At 41.5% G+C, this 25,074-nt stretch overlaps 1 long non-coding RNA gene across 2 annotated transcripts in view; it reads right to left on the bottom strand.

Annotated features, from left to right (window-relative positions):
• Positions 1-25,074, bottom strand: part of LOC125326514 — a 316,424-nt gene that overhangs the window by 267,238 nt on the left and 24,112 nt on the right. Inside the window, exons 3-5 of one of the 2 annotated variants that reach the window (XR_007203870.1) lie at positions 9,351-9,468; positions 3,485-3,573; positions 2,251-2,287 (exon numbers count right to left, since the gene is read on the bottom strand). This is a non-coding gene — a long non-coding RNA (uncharacterized LOC125326514). The remainder of the gene's footprint in view (positions 1-2,250; positions 2,288-3,484; positions 3,574-9,350; positions 9,469-25,074) is intronic. The other variant, XR_007203871.1, reaches the window with a different exon arrangement.

The following is a 25,074-nucleotide window of genomic DNA, read 5'->3' on the forward strand; positions in this document are numbered from 1 at the left end:
AGCCCAGGTCCCTAAGCAGCCAAGCAGGAGAAGCAAGAGCAGATTGTGCTCCTCAGCTGGAGCTTAAATAGCAGTGGGTGGACCCAGCTCAGGACAATTAAGGGGTCTAAGGGCTTGCAAGAGCCCTGCAGGGCTGCTGCCCTTTGCTGCCTGAGAGCAGGTGGTCTCTCTGGGAGAAACAGTGAAATCAGAGCATGTTTGGACAAAAATCCCTGGCTTTTTTGGAGTATCTTTTCACATATTGCTTGAACAATTCTGGGAGAGACAGCCAGCTCCCAAGACATCTTTGCTTCCCAAAACGCAACAGTCAGTGAGGAGATCTTCCAAAGTCAAGAGAATTAGTCACTGCCCCGAATTGGGGAGGAGGGATGAAAACGGAACGTTTTGATTGTGATTGGAAGGGTTTTGTTTAAATCCATGTCCATTCAGTCTACAAAGTAACAGCACTAGCACAGCAGGGTGGCAGATGTGACACTGTGGTGTTGCAAAAGAACTATCCCTCTCCTCAAGAAATGCGTGCAAGCAAGAGAGAGGCAGCAGCTGGGAGCAGAGGCTGGTGGCTGCAGAAACCCTGCAGTCCCCCAGACAACTCCAGGGAAAGGAGTCTGCCCAGACTAAGTTTTATCAGCTGTAATGCTAGGCTGGGTGATAGTCTGCCAGTTTGGAAGGGCTCTGGCCTTTGTTCACCTCTGGATTCCTCCTTTACCACTGGCTGGGGCTGGGGCTTGGCTTCCGTGCATGGGACTTCCCTTTTTTCCTGGCACTTGATCCAGCTAAGCAGTGCAGGAGGCTTTGTGTCTGTCCTTCAGGCACACTGAAAGAAGCAGATAACAATGTGTGTGTCCTCCATACATCCACCCTCAAGTGCACAAACCTGACTATAGAAAAAGAGAACATGATGTTAGGGAGATCTATGGGCTTCTCTTTGTTTTGATCTTTCTCTTTGCTCAATATTTTTCACTTGTGAGCACCCAGCCCTGTGCTCTCCAGTGAAATTGCAGTTCTCAACATGTCTATGTGCTCCCCAAGCAGCTCTGACACCTTCAGTGCCTGATCCAGTGCTGCTGTCAGTATATTTGCCCCTGAGGAAAACTTCTGGTCTGCCCTAGATGTGGAAATGGATCATTATGGTTGCTTTTACTCCATTTTTTCTCTCAGAAACATCACTTCCCAGATACGAAGGCATTATGTGGCACCCACTGAGCTGAGCAGCCCTTGGAATGGGGGAGGCAACAACCTGGCTGGAACCAGACTAGCTGGTCCAGCCCAGGGCACTGACACCTCTTTTAAATCCTGTTTTCCAAGCATGGACTCAGCAGGGGCTGTTTTGGGGCTGCAAAACCCCAGCTCATCTGACTGCAGGAAAGGAGGGCAAATCATGGGTTTAGGGCTCCAAAGGAAGACATGTGTCCTTGGGCCTCAAGACCAAGAGTCATCAGACCCAGAGACTTAGTCCTGTGTTTTCTGTGCTTGAAAATAGAGACAAAGTTTTGGGTTATCCAGACTTGAAAACAGGCTGAGGAGGTTGATTTGGGGGCTCTAAAACAAATAAAAAAAAGGCTTGTGTGTTTGGGGCTGGGAAAAGGGTTCCTGGGGGTGGGCTGGCGTTTGGAGTGGAGACCAAGTCCTGTGTGTTTGGGCTTGGAAACGGAGATTGACTCATCTGCTTCTGAGGAGGGGGGCAGGAGCGGGAGGGAAGGTGTTGGGTTCCAGGCAGGCAGGAGGTGGGCAGGTGACAGAGACCCCTGTCTGAGGCGGGGGTTCAGTCATGTTGGTCCCCAAAGTCTGAGACACCAGCATGAATCAGGCTGAACTCAGCGTCTGAAGGAGTCTCCGGGGGAAAAGACATTTTTCACACTGTTTTTGTGTGTCCAAGTCTTTATTCATTGTGTGTCCAACAGCTGGAATAGTCATTAAGTCATTAGTTCATATTTAGAAAACGTACAATTATGGCAGTTCATATTCCTAGGACAATGACTGATTTATGACCTTGTCAAAACCCACACTGCTATGAGCAGAAGTTTTAATTAGCTTAAGGACAGGTGGGGCTGTCCCTGGCCAGGAGCAGAGCAGGCAGCAGCATTGTCCTCTGCACAAGCAGCCTGGCTCCTTCCTCAGAGACTCAGGGAACCCTGGGCAAGTCTCTCCCCAGCTCCTTTCAGGGGTAGAAATGATGTGTCCTAGCACATCCATGGTTCCTGCTTGGCAATTTGTGGGGGCAGTGTCACTGCCCCAGTTATCCTCACTCACCACAGATGAGCCCAAGACTGAACCAGCTCCTCCACCCCTGGAAAAGAAGGCACTTTTTCAGGAAGCAGCCAGACAGTATCTTCAAGTTTATATGTTATACAATATTTTCTGTGCTTGTTATCTAATTATTAAGTGTTTAATAATCAGACAATATTTATAAATTAGTAATTAATTATTATTTAAATACTTGTAAGTTGATTATTAAACATATACTCAATATTAAACTATGATACTTATAATCAAGTGATAGCAGCAATTTATTCACAACAATGTCAAAAGGTCCTGTGGCACCAGAGCAAGAAGGAGCTGCATTCCCATCCCCATGAAGGTGGTTGGAGCCAGGCAGGATCACATAGTGCACTGGCAGTTCCCCAGCACAGCCTTTTGCCTCTCCATCAGGCATATATGCAAAATATGCAGGAATATGAGTGGTGTGTTTCATTTTTATAGGTACTGTTGCCCTTACCAGTGGGACTTTCCAGTACCATTAAAATTAATAAGATTAGCGAAGCAACGAGGAATAGCAGTAGTTCTGTTACTTCTCAGCTGTTCAGTTTACAGTTTTGCATTTAGCAAACTGAAAAGTTGACTTGAACCAAGACTGCTGGGTAGTGTAAGATATTGGTGCAACACAATATAGAAACTTTAGGGAGGTGTGACAAATGCCAATCAAATCATTACTCAGCTACAGAATGAACTGCTACAGCATTTTTTACAGGTATAACTAAGAGGGTGAAACTGGATATGCAAGTAGAATACGAGAGCTCCTCTGCTAATTCTAATTAGTAGTGATGGCCTGCTGCAGAGGCTAATCACAATAATGAGAACCAGATAACAGCCCAGGAAGCCCAGCTAAAAAGTAGAAAAAGACTGCAAGTTCAAAAAACTAATACTATTTTTAATTGGGAAACTCCCTCCAACACCACAAAACAGCTTCCCAAATCATGAAACAAATGAAGACACCGACAAAGAGTTCAAATTTCAGGAAGAGATGGTCTTACAAAGTGATTCAGTAAGTCTCCATCAACTGCTACGAGAATGCTCTAAAACCGAGCACTTTCCATAACCTTGGTGGGGTTCTCTGGTTTGTTGCAGAGGATTACACTCTACAAGACAACATATGAAAAGAAGCAGCTGAACCTAGTCCTTACAAGCTATTGAAGCTTATAAGGTACTATGAAGAAAACAAACTCTATCCTGGCCAAATCAACGAAATAGTAGAGGATAATCATACCTCATCTATGACTGTGGCTTAACTGTTGCATCTGTTTCTTGAGGTTGACACTATTACACAAGATTGTAAATCTTGGGTTAAAACCTTTCCTGTGAAGGAAAAAAGATGGCAAAAATCTGAGTCTAAATGTAGCAACTACAACTTAAAAGCATAAATGTTATCTCTTTGTTGTTATAGACGAGATGAAACCACGAAATAACAAGCTGGTGAACAGTTTTTTGAGAATAATATCTAATAAACTGAATAAAATAAATAACCCACTAGTGACTATGCTGTTAACATCCAGCTCCTGTGGAGGAAGATGTTCTAGGCTGGGTAGGTAAGGTAGTCATTAACACCAGTTTCATGATATTTTTAAATGTCTTCCATAAATATCACAGGAGAGCAAGTAGTTCATTCCCCCACTAAAGTACTAAGAGGTACTTGCTGCCTAATTTAATTATTTCAATTACATATTTATATGAGGAAGAAAAAGCACAACACTTAGTTCATGACCATGACTGAAGTTATAGGAAAGAAGAAAATAAGGTGTAAATTCAAGGGTGTCTCAGAGTCCACAAAAGAGAAACTGTTTTTTGCCCACTGTTAAATATGATGAAAATGACCTGATCATAAGTATATTTATGCACAAATTGTAAAGAATGTATATAAGTTTCTCTAGATATAATTATAGGTACTAGCAAATGATACTTGATTTGGAAGAAACAAGTAATTCAATTAAGACCAAATGTTTCCCACATGCAATCTGGTAAAGTATAATTTGTTATCATTAAGCTGTCTTTGCAACTTCAGATGTGAGAACTATACTTTCATGGCTTTCAGAAAAATATTACAGAAATTAATGGTCCTTAAATAGGTAAAAGGAGTAGGTAAAAACAGATTAAAAGCAATACTTGGCAGACAGAAGAGATTCCTCAATTAGAGATGTCAAAAAACCTAAATGTGTAGTATGTGGGCATGTAACTTTATGGGAATGTGTTATGAAATGACTAACAAGGAGATTGTAAAAATATGAAATTATTCTATTCCTTTTCAGTATGCTGGCTGTTATTTTCCCATCCTTTGAGCTAGATAGTGACTAAAATATGTAGTGTGTCATCTTTGCAGTAGGATCTGTTTGAAGTTGCCACCCACGCCGTACCTGTGTGGGTAGAGAAGAGACTCCACCAGTGACTGAACCTGTGGGAATCTGTGAACAGAAGGTGAACAGCCAGCACTGTACCCTCGGGGATAAAACAAGTTACTCTGGGTTATCCACTGCACCAAAGTGTTGGTCTGTGCAGTCTGTCAGCAACAAGGCATGGTAACTTCCCAACAACACGACTTGTTCAGGCCTCTCAGCTCCACAGCTGTTGCCTGTGGCCTTGTAGCCTGCTGTAAACTGTGAGTAACATCGGCCAGCTGTGAAGTATGTGTCGATGGCTGTGTTTCTGCATCCTGGCTACTGTGTGAGCACAGTGTGAGCTTCCATGCCAGTGGTGGGCAGGAGCAGGTTAGTGGGTGGGCAGCAAGGCTGGGTGTTGTCAGAGCGTGCCATGTTAGGCACATTCCCACTGAAGAGCTGTGCTGGGCTCTGACCTGCGCCGCTCCCCTCGGGGTCTCAACACCTTGCGCTGACAGGTACTGAAGGCTGCACCTGCTGTCCTTCCTGTAAGGACTACCCTTTTTTCCACATCTGGGCTGGCATTATGAGTTTAGACCCTTGTGCTAGGCAGCAAACAGAACTTAAAAGACACCCAAGTAGCTAATAGTCACTTAGGTAGCCAGTAAGTACTCCCCAGCAAGGCACCTGCACAAAGCTTAACAACCAATTACTGCTTTGACTTCTCTTCTGATAAAGCACTCTCCCTCCAGTCTGCAAGATTAGCCTTGTGGGTGAGATAAAACAATAGGGAGGTTGAGCAGGGCCTGATGAAACTAGGATGCTTTTCAAAAGCCTGAGTACTTGACTTTCAACCTACAAAGATCCCTTTAACAGCATGTGTTCAGGCCTGGTTTGTAAGCCTAAAGCCGGAATGATATAGTTGGAGGAACCTGAGTATGGTTGGCACAGGCTACAGGTTAGAAAACACTAAATCAAAACCTTCCACTTAAAGAGTATTGGATACACTGAATCCACAGCAGCCCAGAAACTCAAAGGAAGGCCTGATGCTGACCAAAAATCCCACATAATTCAAGATTTCTCCTGCCAGGGCCAAGATTACCCAGTAGCCCTGACAAACATGAAATGAAGAAGGACTTCCTCCTGTCTGAGTCTCAACGAATTTCTTTTAGGAGTGCAGATGAACTGTAAGGAAACTGCAACAAAACCAATGAAAACAAAACAAAAAAACCTTCACCTGCAAAATGCCTATTTTGGATATAATCAAAGTACTAAAAATGAGAATTTCTACAGGCTCTTTTCTCAGGAGCACCCTTCATCTTTCTGCATACAAAGGACAGTCTTCAAACTCCCAGGGTCAGGAAAACTTCCTGAAGACTTTTGCATATAAAAATGCTTCTCAAGTTTATTTGAAAAGGAAGTGTCAAGAATATTTCAAAACAGGCTGTTGGTTATTAGAGCAACTGTCAACATTTTTGAATTCCATTTTTTTTGGCAGCCCCATGACTGCTACTGATCCAGGTTTCTTTCTTGGTAAAACATATCCATTAACTGAAGCCCGAAGATGAACATCAGCTTCCTAGGAAGGTTCAGCAGATGGAGTGGTGGACATAGATACTGCCTGTAAAACTGCAGATAACTTCATGGTGACCTCTTCCCATATTTCGCTTTGAGGATCTCAAAAAACTAAAACTAGAGTTCAGGTTAAAATGTATGAAGTATTAAGACTAAGATGTTTTGGCTGAAACTCCTGTTCATCACATGGACTTTCCAGTACTCCTCTCACTTGGGCTGTATTCAGTCAGATTCTACCTACTTTCAAGCGTATTTAGCATCGGTATTTCAGCTTCAAGAAGTAGTTGAAATTCTATCTATTCACACTATCAAATACATGCAAGTGTTTTATATTCATTCTTTGAGACACATCCATCACCCTGTCTTCATAGTAGATCTTTTTTGGGCCAAACCACCAGCAAGATTTCTTTTCTTATTCTTAATACCTTACAATAATACCCCCAAAGAATAACTCAAGGAGCTAATCAGAACCTTATCTCTTAAATGTTTACTGTTATTAGGCTTAGCTATTCCTCCCCTCCCCCCAAAATCTCAGTAGATATCTTGTCATAACAAAGATCTCCAAAGTTACTGATGTCATTCTTCAAAACCTAGGAAACCTGAATTTTTTTAGTGCCTCTTGCACTGCCAAAGAAGATAAAAGTCTCTGCAAAACTGTGCCCCACCAAAATGCTCTAGGAAGCAGCAGTGAGGCAAGAGGCTGGTGAAGAGATGCTAATTACAGCTCTACAAACACGTTCACTGGGAGCATACCAAGTGGACTGGAAGGCTGTAGAATAAGGATCTTGGCAGCCAAGAGGGAAGCAGAGAGTAGTTTGCCTGGGAGCCACACCTGCTGAAAGCTTACTGGAGCTTCAAGGAAAATCCAGGAATATCAATATTCTCTACTCTCTCTGTGAGAAGAAGAAATGGGACCTCTGTCTGCTACAGCAGAGACAACAAAAATATAACATCCACAAGCCTTTATCACAGCCTTTAGAACAAAGGACCTCTCCCAAACAAAGGAAGATGGGGCAGAAACAAGTGAAGAGGTGATCCTAAGCCCCAAAATGGAACATGCTACTGGGAAGTCCTCCCAGCTTAGAAAGCTGTTCTGCAGTGAGGGGCCTGCCACAATAAAAAGATAATCACACCCAATCAACTGGTGAAACAAAGGAGAGTCACCCCATGCAGAACAGAAGTGAGGACCTGGCTCACAGCACAGTTAGGATTGGTGCACATCTTGAATTACTTGCACTGTCTCTGAGGTAAAAGGGGACCATGTAATTGCAGGTGCTGATAAACCCCATTGATGATTACAGCTCCCTCATGAGGGGAAAAGGAGGGGCAGGGACTGATCACTTCTCTGTGGTGACCAGTGACAAGACCCGGGAGAATGGCCTGAAGTTGTGTTGGGGGTGGTTTAGGTTGGATATTAGGAAAAGATTTTTCACCTATAGGGTGTTTGGGCACTGGAACAGGGAAGTGCTCACAGCACCAAGCCTGACAGAGTTCAAGAAGCGTTTGGACAATGTTCTCAGTCACATGGTGTGATTCTTGGGGATGGTCCTGAGCAGGGCCAGGGGTTGGACTTGATGATCCTGATGGGCCCCTTCAAACTCAGCATATTGTATGGTTCTATGAGCTAACCCCTTAAGCAGACTACAGACCAAAGACAGAAAAGGTCCTGCCCAGACAGGCAATGGGCTACCTCTCCAGAAAGACGTGGTTGCCTCCCACAGGTTGTATTTCCTATCTTCCAGCCCTGTGACAGTGGGCATCCAGGTTTAGGCAAAATGAATGTCTAAACTATTTCTAGGTATTACCCAGTGCAGGGCATATGCAGAATCACAAGGTAAGGTGTTTGTAGTAGTCCAACTCTGTGGTTTCCCCTTCTGCAAAAAAAAACCTGAAACGCCACACTCTCATGTTGAAGAATACAAGTCAGGATATATTTTTGACTACTCTCCCTACTCTCCCATGTGTACATACACAGGCATTACCAATTTACTGTGTAATTAGGTAGGTCATCTCACTTGTCTACACCAATTATTTTTGCTTCTGTTTTTGTGCACCACTTTAAAACCCTTCCTTGACTTTGCTGTATGAGAAATGACACAGAAGGAATTTGTCATGATTTGCTCTTTCTGGAGGGATGCCTCTGTGTCTTCTGGTTTACAAAGGCAACTGTTTTCCAGTGTGAGAGACCTGAACAAGGTGTTGAACTTTGATGACAGGCTGCTACAATGAGCATATGACTTGTAGGGTATCATGGCAGTTTAATTCTCAAAGTTGAGGGGATTTTCTTGTTAGCAAAACTTGCTTTCTTGTCTAACATGCGGGTTCTATTGACTTGCTGCGAAAGACATTGAGTTGTACTCTCAAAAGGTCTTATGCTTTACTGGCAGAATTTTTTCTTTTCATGATTTAAGTGTCTAAATTCTGCTTTTGAAGTGATTTAGGCCAGAGTCAGGGAAGTATTTCAGAATCCAAAATTATAATGTAGCTCAGTAGAGGGATTATCAAAACAGGTCCTAAATGCTTTCAAATCTGCACCATGAGACCATTTTGAAGAAATGGACTTGCCAACAGCCTTGAGTTCCCTATGGTTTTCAAAAATTCAAGAGTTCCTAACTGAGGAAGAGGTTACTTGAATATAAAATTAATTTCAAAGCACTGAAAAAACCACAAACTTCCTCTAGAAACAGCAGAATATGGTTGTGATTTGAAAAGAGGGGGGGCAAATGAGGTTTATTTTTTTATACAAATATGAGTACTTTAACACAAAATATAAATGAATCTCTTTAAAACAGATAATCCAGCCTCTATTAGTCACTTCTCTGAGTGGTCGAAGAGTCAGCAAAACCATGCCCATGTATTTTTAGCCCCCCTGGGATTAATTCCCAGGCAGGTCTTTGTTTACAGTGCTATATTTACAGGGAACAGCCATATGGAATAGGGATATTCCTCCTGACAGCTGCTCTGCTTTCCTCAAAGCAACAGAGGGAGGGACTGCTTTGAAATAACGCCTCCCACATTTCCATCTCGCTCCGAATTCCGTCACAGGTGCAAAGGCATCACCTACCCCAGTGCTTCTCACAGCTCACAGCTGGGGGCACGTGTTGCTGTGTCTTGCCAGGAATGCCCCAGACACAGACCTCAGCTCCCACCCCTGGGGAGGCATGGTCTAGATCTTGGCCCATCACTCACCTCTCAGTACTAGGAGGTGTAAACAATGCACACGTGTGTCCCTCCACTCATCTGAGGGAAGCCACTGGTTTCAAGGTGTGTTTGTTGGCCTGCCCATCATTTAGAACACTGTCATTTCCTAGGGCAGAAGACAAAAACAAAATATCAGTGATAAACATGGTATCTTCTGAAACTGCTGATCTTCATTCTACATATCTGAATTTTTAAAAACAACTGCTATTTGCTCTTCCCCAAATTCCTGTTAAGATCTTATCTCTGAGCCCCCTTTGATCTCATTTGCAGGCTTGGTGTACAGGAAGGGCTTCTTTCATTCTTTCCTCACTGCAAATACAAAGTCATTTCCTGAGAGGCAAAACTAGTCAGACCAGACTTTTGGAAGACCTCCCATCAATATTTTAGTCCTACACTGAAGAGTCCAGCTCTTGAATACAGTGTCTGGCAATTTCAGCTTCTCTTAAAGTGTTGGAGAAGAACTGACTAGCACACCAGCAATTTTTACACGACCTTTGCTAAAATACTGTCATTCACAGCTGTGCAGTGACAGTGTGGGTGGCTCACCACAGATATCATTAAGTGCTGGGGAACAGATGAGCATGACATGGGCCCTGTGGATATTGTCTTTTACCACTGCACTTTTCTATGCACGATTCAGGTGGTAGTAGTAAGCAAGGGTGAGGGCAGCTCAGGAGTTCTGGAGTCTTCTCATTAAATAAAGCAAGATGAGAACCAAAGCCTCCCTCTAAACTGTCCCTTTGTTGTGTCACCAGGAGGACAAGAGCACTAGAGTGCCTTGCTCCTGGAGAGAAACCCGTGGAGCAGCACAATGACAGAAGTGCATGCAATTGCCTAAAGCGATACAGGGAGTCCAGACTGGTGGCTGATTTTTTTCTGCTGTTTTCACCCTACTTTTACTTCATCCTGGGGATACAGTGCAGAAACGTATCACCCACAATCACAGGATGTATTGCACGTTTTAGAAAAAGCTTCCCAACACAGGAATTTTTTCCTCCTATTTTGCCAAGATGAGCATTGCCAGCCAAATTTTCAATCTCGTTCTAAAAAGCCTGACATCTGACCCTGTTGAAAATTTAACAGGGTTTTTTTTTATCAAGTTATGCTGAACTGCATAATAGAGGGGACATTTTCAAAAGTTGCCATAGAAATAAGGAAAGAAAGCAAAAAATATAACAAAGAAAGATAACAGATGCCACTAGGGCATGCAAGGTCATAAAACCCTGTGCCCTATCCTGGTGAGCAGGATGGAGTGACCTAAGCCCTTGCAGGACTCAGGTAACTCAAAGAAATACAGAAGAAACATCTGAAAATTCCTGAAAATCAAGAAGTGTGTTTGACTCTTCAGAAAACAGATCAATACTGCAAATATTCCCAGATTCAGCTGCCTTCAGTAAGGCTTCCCAGTACAGAATCCCTCAAAGAACATTAACTGTGATTTACCTGCCTGAAATACAGCTCTTTCCCTTGGTATAAATGGGCTTCAAAGGTATTTTTCCCGTTCAGGTGAACAGAAAAAATTTTTCTGAGCTGGCTACACGAGGAGGTTGAAGAGACCCTTCTCTTGTCAGCCAGGTCTAAATTTATGCTGGCCATAAAGTTTGTGAAGTGGCTCCTTCTCAAGCAATCCCTACAGGATAAATACTTAACATAAGACATGATTTCTAAGACCCTCTGCAGGTGACTTTGCAGATAATTGAAGTCATTCCTGCAAGGATTCACAAAACTTCTTGGTACTGGGGACTTCATATTCCCTCAAAGTCACTAAATCTGCAGGAGAAACATCTTGTTTCCTTTTTGTACTGTGCTGGGACCACTGCAGGCCACCAGCTTACAGGCATCTTTTTAAAAACTCTCAAGAAATGTCTTAGTCCTCTAGAGATATGAAGGGAAAGGTGTTTTCTGGGAGTAAGTATGAACTGTTGGCAGGTCTTCAGTCTGTTGGACGATTGGGTTGTGGAAAAAGGAGTGGGGAAAGCTTACTGCAAAAGGAGGAGCAGTCTATAGAAGCTCTGACTTCCATCACTGCACTTCCTTAACTGCTGTGGAGGGTACCAAGCACACCACTGGGATTTTGTAAAGGCATGTTTTCAGTGTCAGGGTCAAAAAGAGAGGCACTCTGTCAAACCAGTGGCAGCAGACACTAGAAATGAAGTTGGAAGAGGTGACCTGGTTTGGGCCTTTTGTGTGCAGAGATGTCTGGGTCTGAACTTCAGCCAGCATGGGGATGACATGGAGGAGGATGACACTGAACCCCAGCAGATGCTGTGGGTTCCTCTCACCTAAGACAAAGAAACTAAAAGTAAGAAACAAACACCATTAGCGCTTTCCACTTCCACTGATATTCAGAGCAAATAAGCATGTATCATACTGGGTAAGAAAAACCATGGAAGGAGCAAGGGTTCAGAAGTCACCTGTATGTGTTTCTTGCCTCTAGTCTTAGTTTTTCTGACATTCTCCAGTTATTAGATTCTGTGCCCTACCACATTTCAGAAAAAGTTTTAAGCTATTCTAAATTTAACTTGAAAATTAAAGCACAGTAAAATGATGCTGAGAAATCCTAAGTATACTTTTGCTCCCAAATGTATTTCCCACAAGCAGATTTTACTGACTTAAAATACTCTATACATGAACTCTGGCTATGTGATTTAATAAATGCCCCCACAGATTGGTTTCAGTTTGTTTGTTTTTCTCATAAAGGACTGTGCTGCCACTGCCTTCATTTGAAGAGGATTTCAGCTATTCCAGTGCAGAGCTAACTCGAAAGCTGTTTTATGCTGATAGCAGAAGATCTGTAGTCTTCTGTGAGCTCACCTGCAATTCAGAAGAATGTCACATGCTCCTAGATAAGCACAAAGTAAAGCATTTTTTTTGTATCAAAGAATGCTTTGGGAGAAAAGAATAGGTGATCTGGTAATACTACAGTATATTTTTTTTGGAAAAAGAACCTTTCAGTTTGTCTTTACTCCTTCTCATGTCAGTGAATGTCCAGGGAAGGAACAAGGTACAGGTTGGTAACAACCTAGACATCTCAAATTGGTATGTTGGGTTGGTTTTTTTTTGGTTGTTTTTGCTGGGTTTCTGTTTGATTTTTTTTTTTTTTTTGGTTGTTGTTTTGTTCTGTTTTGTTTTCTTTAAACAAATACTTCTGTCATTCAATTCCAAATGACTGTTCATTTCCAAATATTCCTTTTCATTTTTAAAACATCTTAAAACCTCAGTCAAACACTAAAGAGATAATAATAGAAAGAAGAAGAAGAATAATAAAAAAGAGAAAATTTGCTCTAAAATATCTTAGTTGACTAAGACTTTATATTTTGTCTTTATTTTGTATCAACCTAAAACAGAATTTTTCTTTTTAATCCTGAGTAGCATGGTATGGGTCTCTACCATTCTGATGTGTGACTACCTTTTCCAAGCAGAATTAGTTAAACAACCCACAGGATCACAACTTAATTAACACACTTTGTCAAAGTATGAGGAAATCATTACCCCACTAACAATTAGTTGCACATTTTTCCATCTGTCCTGTTTACTGTAAGTACAAGACAGGACCTGCTAACACATCTGTCTAAGCTGAACCCATCACAATAAATGTCCAGAGCTACATGCAAAAGAAGACTTAGTAACAAAGTATCTTATTTTGAGTCACTTTTGAGAGGTCCTAGTGACAAGCTGCTATCACGGCAGTTTCCCGAAGCTGAATCTGACATCTCTCTCTTGTCTAAACCACTGAGATTTTTAGGTACTAAAAATTGATGGACAATTAAGAATAAAAAACCAGAAACATAATATTCGGTAGTACTTTCATAATCATACAGCGAGACTGAGCTTTAAAAGGCCAAAATCTATCTGCAGAGAACAACAAAAAATGCTGGCTGAATTTTTAGAGAAGCCTAATGAAAGTGAGAAAGCTCTTGCCCTCAGGAGAGGGAGCAAAAGGGTTCTTAGCAAGAAGAGGATGAGCCAACCTCAGCTGAGCAGAAAACATTTTGCTGCTTGCATTTTGCACTGGAACTTTATTACATTTGACAGGTTGTTTTCACCATATTTCCTCAAATCAGTTTTATTTCTATTTTGTGAATACACAAGCACGAGTGCACATGACTGTTTCCATGTGTTGCATTCAAGATGCACTCACCAAAGGTTTTTAAAAACATCTGTGGAAAACAGTGCTGAAAAGCAAAAATATCTGTTCTAGAAAGAAAGTGCTGAGAAATTTCAATCTACAGTGGGGAAGTCAGTATTAATTTGGGAGACACAATAGATTTAATTTTGGAGGAGAAGGGAAAACAAAAGCAATATCACCATAATCTGTGCAAGGTTTCTGCTCTCCAAACCAGATGCACACCAAAGTCTTTCCTCCCAAAGTTAAAATTCACAGAACTGCATACGCCTCCCCTTAAACCACGGCTCCAGACAAGGACTAAGAACCGCCTAAATCCAGACAGCAGAAGTAACTTATGTGCGATTGATTCCCAGTCCTACATTTGCTATAAGCGCAGATCAGTATAATCCAGGTGGAGAATTCTCAACCTTTTGTTCAGAGAGATATTTTCTACCTGTCTTTGGGTAAGCAGCCCACAATCCTCTCCCTAAAAGGATTGAGGAGTGCAGTCCTGCTGCCTTGCAGGGAGTCTTGTGCTTTCAAATCTCTCAAGCGCTTTGGAAAAAATTACCTACAGAAACATTAAGCCTTTTGCTTTTGAAACTTCTTAAGAAATCTGAATGCTCACTTCCTATTAATCTTAATTCCTTTCAAAGTCCCTGGAAAGCCGGAAACCTGGTTCCCAAGAGATCCTGAGTGGGGACAACTTTGCACGCACAGTCTCCTCTGAAAGTAATTTGTCATCTGCCACAGACCTGCAGGATGTGCCTGTGCTGCCAGGACCTGCTTGGCTTTTCAGAGGCCTCTGATGCTGTAAGAACAACAGAAATGACTATTTTACATTGACTATTTTAGAATACCTCATCAGTTAAGTAATGACTAATGGGAGATAAGCATTTTTGGATTTTCCCTCCAGCTATGGGTGCTGAAATTCTGGGAAAGCAATGCTGGAATACCTTAGAAATGGTTCTCTCCAACATGATGTTGCAGCATCCCCTCAGATGTACAGCCACCCCACCTTCACACTGATGAAACAGCTATGCCCTGCAGTGTCCTCCTTCACAGCAGAGTGTGATGTAGCCCTTAAGACACTGATTCAAGCCCTGGGAGTGGCACAGTTGTCCTGTCATGGATCCACAGCCCCCAGTGTGGGAACACTGAGTCCCAAAGCCTTGCTGCAAAGCCCTGTTAGCATGCAACCCTGTGCCTACATCCATCTGGGAGGCTGGGGTTATTAAGAGAGACTGCAGTCATGCTCTACTGAGAGGAAAAGGCCCGTCCCACTTAGCCAAAAAAAAAAAAAAGAGTGGAACAAAACAAAAATGTCTGCAATACCTCCATAATAGGCCCAACACCATTTCCAGGATTAGGCAGAACCGCTATCCATGGTGCTGAGGTATGTGGCGAGAGAAGCATGCCGCAGGAAGACTTCAGAAAACATTGTAGAAAATACAGAACTTAATAAAAACAAGGTCAAGAATGTTGGCGTCTGATAGCCCAGTTGCAGTCAAATTGACAAAAATAATTTTTGATGCTTTATATGAATGAAGACTATAAACAAATACTCAGTAAACGTAGTAGCCAAGAGGCAAGGCTCAACCATCTAAACAATTGCCAAACCATGAAATAAGTTACCCTTTAACCTTTGTCTCTATTTTATATGCTTTATAGCTATAATTTGCAGCAGAGATACAGTAGATGAATCTGTCTTAGTTGTTGCTTGAAACATAGTGCTTTCACTAGAAAAAATACATTTGAAAGGAATCAATTAAGATTTTTAGAAACCGTGCCCCAAAATTAAAGCTAGCTAAACATCTTCTGTTACAGACCCCTCCAATTTGAGGAATTTTGTTGCCTAGGCAACCGGCTCACAGTGTATCTGTTCAGACCATGCTGGCTGTTTTAAATAGAAATACAACCCATTTAATGCACAGCTGATTTTTAGCAAAAGGTATACATGTGCAATGCACACTGCCAGATCATGTATTTGTTTTGCATTAAGAAGCTGATACGCTCATGTGGCACTTGCAGAGGGGAATATGAAGTGTAAATCTAAGGAGGAGTGAATAAAAATGTGATGGCGCTGGAATAGCAGTAAAGGCTCATTAGCTGGGTGGGACTGTCAGCTGCACGGAGAGCCCAGTGTGTATGAAATTGTCCTGCTGATCTCATCACAGAGATGTAAGGAATAATTGAGCAGTGCTGGAGGGAGTGCGTACAGCAATTTCGCATTGCTCCATTATATCCAATTAGAAACTGGTCAAGCAAGTGAATCAAACGACTTTACATTGCCACCTGAAGAGCTACTGTCTAAAGACAGTATCATGCAGATGGGTAAAAAGATTTCCCCATAAAAACACTCCTCTGATTCCAGACCTAATGTTGTCTTCGGGAGCTGGAAGTGCTAGCAAATGGTGTGGTGTTACACGTTGTTGGATCCCTTGGCAAAGGCATCACTGGGAAAAATCCTGGCAGCAGCCAAGCACAGAAGTAGGAGGTGTTCAGAGTAAGACTCAGTGCCTTCTGTATAGGTGGGTATGGCAGGTGATGATTTCTGTGAAGATATAAAAAATTTCCTGGACAAAGCTGCCCAAAAGATGTAGAGTGTTGCATTACTAGGCATAACAAAAAAAGTCAAAAAACCCCAAACAAAATAAACAAACAAACAATCCCCCTGTCCCCACCTCAAACATGCTCACTGCTTGGTTGCAGCCATGTCATTTTAAAATATCAGCAAGTTCACCTCCTGAAGGAGCTGGAACAGAGGGACAACAAGATCTTGGAGAAGAGGTTGGGCTGTAAGTAATCACAGTGGCTCACGGGACTTGTGCTGATAGGCACTGCAACAGTCAGCTGACAAGGGAGAATCAACTTTTGTGTGAATTTCTACTTATTAAAGTAGACCTATGATCTTTGCAAATGTATCACTTAGTGAAGCGATGCTGAGTTATTTGCTTCTTGGAAGGCATGTATCTCTTTAGCCCTTTGAATCACAATCAAAGCCCACGTGCTGCTTTTGGAGGGAGAGACTTTCCACATGAAGATGGAAAGAAATGGTTGGCACCAAAGGAGGAGAAAATCCTTAACCTAATTCTGCCTGGTATGGTTTTTAAATGGCAAACTCTGCTTTCATATAGCCAAAGTTAGCTGTGGGAATCCTCGTGCATCTTAGGAGATGTCAAGAAACTCAAGGCTTTTCTAGACACAATTAGGGACAAAGTTCAGAGGTGGTATCCCTGTGTGAGCACCAGTTAAGTACCGCGTAATACCTCACAAAAGTGATTACATTTGGAAGTATTTACATTATTTTCCAGTTACTTGTGTGTACTATTATATATTTGATGCCTGGGACTTGGATAATGCACAGTAGTTGCGCAAGCATAAGTGGGCAGGCTTAGCTGCAAGCATCATTCCTGCAATTAAGTCATTTCCCCAAATCTATAAATTCTACTTTAGAGTTGTTTGGGTGACAGTGCTCCATTGATTCTACCTTCTACAGAAAGCTTGCAAAGCAAATCAATAGCACTGTTCATCTGGAGGCACCAAAAAAATAAAGAAAAAAGAAAAAAAAATCACCTGCCATAAATACTACTCTGTTAAAATAAAAGTTTGTTTGGAAACAAGATTATGCTAAGACACTGAGTTAATGGAACTTATTTACTGCCAATTGAAAAAGGTTGTAAATGATGTTGACCTCAGATTTTGTGTCTCCAAACACCATTATCTAGCCATCTTTGTTTTCCTCTTTGTAATTTTTTATTTGTTTATAAGCCTTATTTGCTAGTAAACCCGAATAATTCTCTCATCCTGCACTAGAGGTAGGGAGTACAGACACAAGGAATACAGAGAAATTTAGTCGAGGTGAGTGACTAATTAGGTTATGACACACACATTGGTTAGGTAACTTATGATTCTCAGAGTGCAGATACGCAAGGGTTCATTTCAAATAAAGATTTAAATTTCATTCCTTCTTTGATCTGAACTGAATTCTTCCACAGAATATTTATCAGTTGATTGAATCTTGTCGGGAGATGGGGGTTCTGACCTCTGTTTATTTATTCTATTTTGCTATTTAACTTCAGTTTCCTAGAGAAAACAAGGACAAGGCTGTGACAGTTCGCAGAGATGCAATTTGTCTATTGAACTTAGCTTGGCATCTGTTAGACACACAAAGAAACAAAAGAAACTGCATAAATATTCATCAGCAAAGAAGTCAACCACGATGCAGGATTTGAAGCATTATATGTTATTTTTATAATGATAATAGTGATTCATCAGCCCTAATGATACCTCAGTACATTGCCTGAATGATCTTTTACTCGTGTGCGTATAATTTATTTTTCCATTTCATGTCCTGCCTATCATTTGTTCCCAAAATATGGAAGTAGATTTACATAATAGAATTCTGCTTAGTAGTACTGGACAGGTTGGAGGTTTTTCTTTCAGGTACTTCATCTGAATAAAGTCTATAATGTGACAAGTGGAAGATGGCACTGCCTTACAAACAGCTAATTGGGGGAGGAATTGTGCTGTAGGCATTAGGTAGCATGGACTGAGCTTTGAAATCTATCATCACCTCTCAAGAAAAAAAATATTTTTTAGCCTAGTTTCAAAAACCAGCTTTATTTGTCAATTCTGTTTATCCTTACAAATGAATCTTTTAATGACTTGTTTTTCTGGATTGCATATCTGCCAGAAGACAGAGAAAAACGACCCTGTTTTACAAAAAGGCAGAGTTCAACTTAATGCCTTATCACAACAGCTGTCGCAGCTGGGATTTTTAACACATTGAAGAAAGCTATATTTTTAAAAGTGCCATAGGTCCTCTCTCTGAATGACTTTCAGGAGGTACCTAAGTCACTCAGGGTCTTTTTCATGTATGCCTGAAAGCCTCTGAAAGCTGATGGGGAAAGATATCTCATTCTTCTAGACATGAGGAAAATTCTGACCTGAGCTCATAAATGTACAAGTATTCTACAATGCATAACAAAATGCCTACGAATCATCTGGGTTCCATTCAAAATGTGAAATGAAGGCTTGCTTGATTTGTTGGAAGAAGGCAAAGGGAAAAACACAGAAATGCATTGTTCTAGTCAATGGATTGCAAAAAGACGGGGACAGATTTTATTCTAAAGAAATATGCCCTTCCTTTTCCTTAAAAAAAAGAAAAAAAAAAGTGGAGCTATTACTTGAAACCACCAAATATGTAAGAAAGGTCTCTTCAAGGCAAACTGTTGGGGAAGATGAAACAGGAAAGCCTTATAAATATGATTGCCTGACAAAAGATTTTGGGAATATGAAAACTATAAGCGACATCGAAATGAAAGCCATTTTTGAAATACCAAGTCTGAACAACTGGAAAACAATGGTATGGCCGACTGAAGGTAATCCCCTCTTGATTGAACAATACCCTCTGCTTGCAGGCAGGTCCAAGGGTCAGAGCAGACCCTACTAGCTCAGCAGAAGAGGTCCAAAGAGTAGTTTTTAGGAGTTAAGATGTAACACTCTATGGTAATATAAGAACTCTTATAGGCTGTATGTAAATGCTATAGGATTTGTATCTTGTATTAGATTGGTTAGTGACAATTAGAATATTCAGTACAGAAGATGATTTATTGTATTGCAACCAGGACTTCATCACTTCTTCTTCACTCTCATTCCTCTCTCTCTCTCTCTCTTTACTTACCCGCTTACTCTCTTGCTCTCCTGGGCCTGCTCCGAGCTGAGTCTGGCAGATCTAAGCAGTGCCCCTGTACCCACGCCCTTTGCAATAAACCGCATGTTCCAAGATCTGACTTCAGAGATCTCTCGTCTCCGTCAGTCCCGACCGTCCGACCCACACCCCCAGAGCTCCCGCAGCAAACTGCAAGGGATGGGTGAAGATGACAACTGGAGCACCAAAAGGTCTGCAAAGAGGTGAGATACAGCTACAGTCTGTAGCCAGGCTTGGTTAACCTCTGGCAACCCCAGTCCTGAAAGCAGATAGTAGGTGGAATTTTGCTTGCTGGGAGGACAGGTAAGCACAGGAATCTCAGACCTCAGGGGCTTTCAAGTCCCAAGTGTACAAAGCCCCCAGAAAGTATGCCTGGATGTGGTTCTGACCTTGCCCTGAGTGGGAGCTTGACCTCTCCCCCCAGACCTACTCTTCCTAAAGGATCACGGCACACAAGTCAGCCACGGGGAAACCCATTACATTTTGTTTCTGCCATTGTGATTCAAATCCCTGGTATTTACAATAGGGGTTGAGTTGTTTTGCTATTGCTGTAAAATGCCACTTCTTGCTGAAAATAAATGAGATTTTGGTGAACAATGTTGGCAAGGTCTGCTCATTTCAGGTCTCTTGGGAGAGGTTCTCCCTAACAGTCTTGTCCTGACCAAAGTCACTCCCTCAAAATCAATTCCTTACAGTCTTGTGGTTTTCCTCAAAGTACATTCAGAGTCACTGGGGGTTGCAGGGTCCCTCCAAGCATCATCCTTGTGCCAGTGGCTCTGTGCCCCTGTTCTTTGCTGAACTCTGGAATGGACTACATAGCTTTGAACTGAACAGAGTATCTTGCATAACTAATACACATCCCTTTCCCTCTGCTCATTTCAGAGAACACTTTTGCTTATTGCTTGCTTGGTTAGGAACCATGAAACCAAGTAAAGTAGGTCTGGGACAGACCTCATGGGATCTTCTTGTCCATTACCCCTTCCCTAAGGCCTACAGAATTAACAACAGAACAACAAGCTTGCAAAGTCCAGCTGCCAGGCTTTGAAAGTTTGGCTTCTCCTAAAGAAGTGTGCTACTCTTGTCAACATGGGAGAATCTGCATGTGCTTGCTGATCTGTGCAGAGATTAATTTTAAAGCGTACATTGTGCTCAGATGGCCCAATGCTACCATTATATGCATCAGTAAGTTTCATATTATGCAACTACTAGCACTTATGTTCAAAGAAAGCACTTTTTTTACTCATGACAAAAGGTAGTTGCTGTGGTCTCATTACAAAACTAAAGCTACGAAAGATAGGTTTTTGTGCAGCCTCATCTTCTGCCTATTCTATTAAAAAGCATTTATTATATTGAGGAATGCACTGGTAATTTTCTGCACCTCCCTTTCATGTAGCACAGCTGATTTCTAAGGCATATCTTCATTGGATTTGACTGCTCACTGTGTGTTAGCCATTATCAAATACTCCTTTCACTGCATAGTTCCTCTGTAGGTCATTCCCTGGAAGACATATCCATACATGAAAAACACTTGTCTTTTCTCTCTTCCTTGTTTCATTTAGCACTAATTCATTGTCATTCCTGCCTCTGTAAAGCTGAATTTAGAGGCATTATGTAATAGGGAGCCCAGATACCTGAGCATGATCTTTTCCCTCCCAAGAAGGTTAATGTGTATTAAATCTCATCACAAGAGGGTCAGAGCAGTCACAAAATTGTTCTAAACCAGAGTGTGGACACCAAAGTCCTGCAGTTTATCAGCAGCTAAAGCAGCCCCAGAGGCAACCTGTAACACAAGGAGCCTGAGGTGGCTAATTCAGGTGCCTCTATGCACAGCCATGCATCAGAGCTGAGACAGATTAGCAGTGTAGCCTCAGGATTTCAGCCAGGACAGCCTGCAATGGGACTGGAGCAGATGTGAGCTGTGTGGGTCAAAAGGAATGGTTGCCTGTCCCTTGTAGCCTGCTGTGTCTGAAAACTTTATAGAAGAAGTGTTTGACACTGAGGTAGGCAAAGGCACAGACATCATTTCAGTGCCTGAGGAGGGACTGGGCACAACAGCTTCTCTACCCACAGTCCAGCTGCAGTGCGCTTTGGAACCTTTCCAGCCATATCTGACACTGTTGAGGTGGCTGATTGTTGCTCTGCACCTGTCATTTCCAGCACATAACATTGATTACTTCTTCTATGCTTTTTTAAAGTCTGCAAAATTCTTGTGCAGTCCCCCTCAGTTGTTCCAGATTCTGGTGAAAACAGTGGCTTCTCTTTTTTGCTTGTTATGAGTAATGATGGTTTGCTGACTCATAACATGCCCAAGACTTTTTATTACAGATGAAAGTTTGCTTTGAAAGTATCCATCCAAATAGAGAGCGCAGCACACCTAATACACTATACCATTCCACAAATTTAAATGCCCAGTCTCAGGGAGTCAATCACTAGAAAAATTCTTGATGGACTATTCTACAAAAATTGAGGGATAGTAGAAAAAATGGAGAAATACACAGGGTACAAGTAGAAAACCACTGGTAATTTAGTATACATTTCCATACGTAAAGGCAATGTTAGCTTTCACCACAAATGAAGGATATTCCCAATTTACCAGTGAATGCCACCCTCTAATCTTTTCCTTCTTCTCATTAGAGTAGAATGCAAACCTATCCTTCATGGGATAATCCTCAACCCTGGCCTAAAGTGCAAACAAGTCTAAGATCTAAATTTAGTAAAAGAGCTGTATTATACCATGATGTGATCAGGATCAGCAAATGTTCTCTACAAAAACTTTCTTCAGACAAGAAATTGTGATTTCCAGCCAGTAAAATCTTTCACAAAGGTGCAACTTGAAAAGAGTATATAGCAGTGACACAACAGATCTGCAGAAATAGCCCAAGTAGCAGAATCCTTATCATTTCCATGGACATAGTTGAAATTTATCAGAAAAGTCCTGCATTTTAATGAAACCTATCTGCTCATTTGTGTGAGCTGATAAGTACGACTTTAGCAGGTTAGTCATTCTACATGGCAAGGGTGGTTGAGAGTACTTCGTTGCCAGAGCTGTTTACTCTTGTGTCTACACTGTATTTTGAGCCACATGACTTCTTTCACAGATGTGCATTTTATGACTTCAAATGATTTTTTTTTCCAAAGCCCCTCAAAAAAAAGTTAAAATTTTAAATGATAAACAAAGAAGCTACGGAGGTCATTGTTATATTTGCAGTAAGTTCCTTTCATGAATGCTTAAGGTTAACTTTATAAGCTAGGCTTAGACTCTGGGTCCAAGCATATGATGGAGAAGGATTAAGGAAAAATAACTTTTAGCAGTCTTCACTGTGAGCACACTACCAGCCTTGAAAGCAATAAAGAAGCAATGGAAAGCCTCACAGGCTACAAAGCAAAAAATCAACACTTTGATGAAAAAGTTAATACACATTCCTTCCACAGATTCTGTATATAAGATGTAAATTGGGAGCTACTCTGTGAACCTGCAAAGAAAACTTATACTGCTTTATCCGGAAGCCAAGATTTATTTTGATGCTGATAGTGGAAGTTTTTGTAATAGCTTCTAGCTGACTGCAATGTAAGAAAACAGCATTTTCTTTGGTCTTTGCTACAGCTGAACGAACTGCATGTTGTGTACATAGACCATTTTTCTGAGATGAACAGGGTGTGTGCAGCATTGTCTCCCTTCCTTTCTTACCCCGATCCCTGCATAATAAGGTGATGTAAATTCAGTCACACCCTTGATTACTATGGATGGAATACGGCAGACAAGGAGGAGTGAGACAACAAAAAATGAAGCTGTGAGTGATACAGTAATAAATGAAAGACAGAGCATTGCAGAGGCACAATTTCTCAGGTAAGAGATTAAAAGATAAACAGAAGCCACCTTCCCTTGCAATCTGCCATGGCAAGAATACTTAAATAGTTGGTTGTGAACAATGTTGTGATTTGGAAGTGCAAGACCTAATGAAAAAGGAGACTGAACACAAGCAGTGTGGATAGTGAAGAAGAATTGAGCAAGCTACCTGAGTTCCTCTTGTCACATGACTGGTCAGTGAATTCATGACCAAGAGCCTGCTCAGCTCTACTTTTTAGTATATTATTTTGTTACGCTGTGCTATTTTAACCTAGGGAAACTTGATGCTGTGTTAGCAGTGTGCCTTTCAGGACCACAATAACATTGATCTAGTTAGATCATAAAGGTGTATTTTTTCAGAAGTAACAAAATCTAATTTGCCACAAAATTCAATAGGAATGTGAATCCAGTTCCTGTAAAACATCTTGAGAAATTTTCCTTAGTAAAACTGCAATACAACCTAATCCTCAGCAGCCACAAGTCCCATGCTCTGCAAGGTTTTTGATTTCTTGAGTTTCTATGGGCCTGAGCTAAAGGAGTGACAAGAAGAATCTTTCCATTGATTTGATGAAAATCTTCCTCCATCCCTGGGATCATCTCCCAGAGGATCATCTGGAATAAACACAGCTTTTGACACTCTATCAAATACAGAAACCTCCAGCTTGATGAGAATTTCCATCAGGATATTATGGTGACCTCTGAGACTCATGTGCAATGCTCAGCACTTAAAAGACTATAAAAAATCTATCTAGAACAAATAAGGATTGAGAAGCTTTGATGAGAGAAAGGAGTAGGTAATGATCTATGCATTAGCTGGAATATGCAGAAACATTTGCAGTGTACATTATGCCAGAATCATCTACAGGAATATCTATACATTGATATCCTGCAAAATAATTAAACTGTTGTGTCTAAATCACTTAGGTAGCTCTGAAATAAGTGTCACCTCTCATGCATAAATAACAATTAGAAGCCCCGTAGAGTCACACGAAAGAGATAGCCAGAGTGTGTTCTGGGATTAAACATAACGTGTTGATCAAGGCACTCATTGCACAGCAATTAACCCAGAAGGTTATCAGCAGTGATTTGCTCTGATACCCTACCATGCAGAATTGCATGCTGCTCCACAGAACAGTATCAAAGCACCCCTTGCAATCAGTCAAAAAAGCTTAGCACCAGCCAAAAAAGTCCCAAGGTTATTTTCCACAGCAGGGAAGAAACTGATCCCACCATTTTATACTCTTGAGGAATTAAGTTTAAAAGAATATTATCGGCATTGGACACGAAAATGAACTATCAGGCAGAAAGGTAGTTATAACTGTACTGAATAAGAAATTATTACATGGACTGGAAGACAGGACGGGACTCTCCAACCCGAAACAAAGGGAAGAAAGAACTGTACTTGGATAAATAACTCAACCTTGCTGTTCACTCTTCAATAGTAATTCTGCATGACCATCTGGAAATTACTCTGTGGTAATTCCTTTTTAACAGTTCTATAATCACTTCTTAATTTGTCATTTCTTAGAAGGATTAAAAGAAATGTTTTGCCTCTGCCAGCCCCATCTGTGCCTGTGCACATGCAGACCACATACAGGCAAGGCACGTGCAAAGCCTGGGGACAGCCACACCAGCCTGCCAAAGCCACCACTGTCCAAGGGAAACTCTCTATGAGACTCTGCTTGCTGCACCTACAATCTCCTCCCAGACTCTTTCCATATTAGTAGTGCTTTATCTTTAAGAAAAGAGCCCTCATCAGCATCAGAGAATCCCAAGCCTTGGAGACACTTCAGAGATTGTCCAGCCCTCAGGCAGAACAAGTCCTTTCTGTTATCCTGAGGGTGCTTTACCTTAAAACCAGGTTTGAGATAGCTTGGTGGAGATCTCCAGTCAGGCAGAATTCTCCAAGAGCTATAGACTTACCAGTAGAATATTTTCCTAATGCTTAGCATCATGTTGTGGTTTTCTTTTCTCTGCTATTCCATTCTTCCTTCTTGTATCCACCCTGAACACGGAGAGCAGGTTTATTGCCTTCCTTACTGCA

The sequence above is a fragment of the Corvus hawaiiensis genome, chromosome 5 (genome assembly GCF_020740725.1).
Source record: "Corvus hawaiiensis isolate bCorHaw1 chromosome 5, bCorHaw1.pri.cur, whole genome shotgun sequence".
Taxonomy (NCBI): Eukaryota; Metazoa; Chordata; class Aves; order Passeriformes; family Corvidae; genus Corvus; species Corvus hawaiiensis.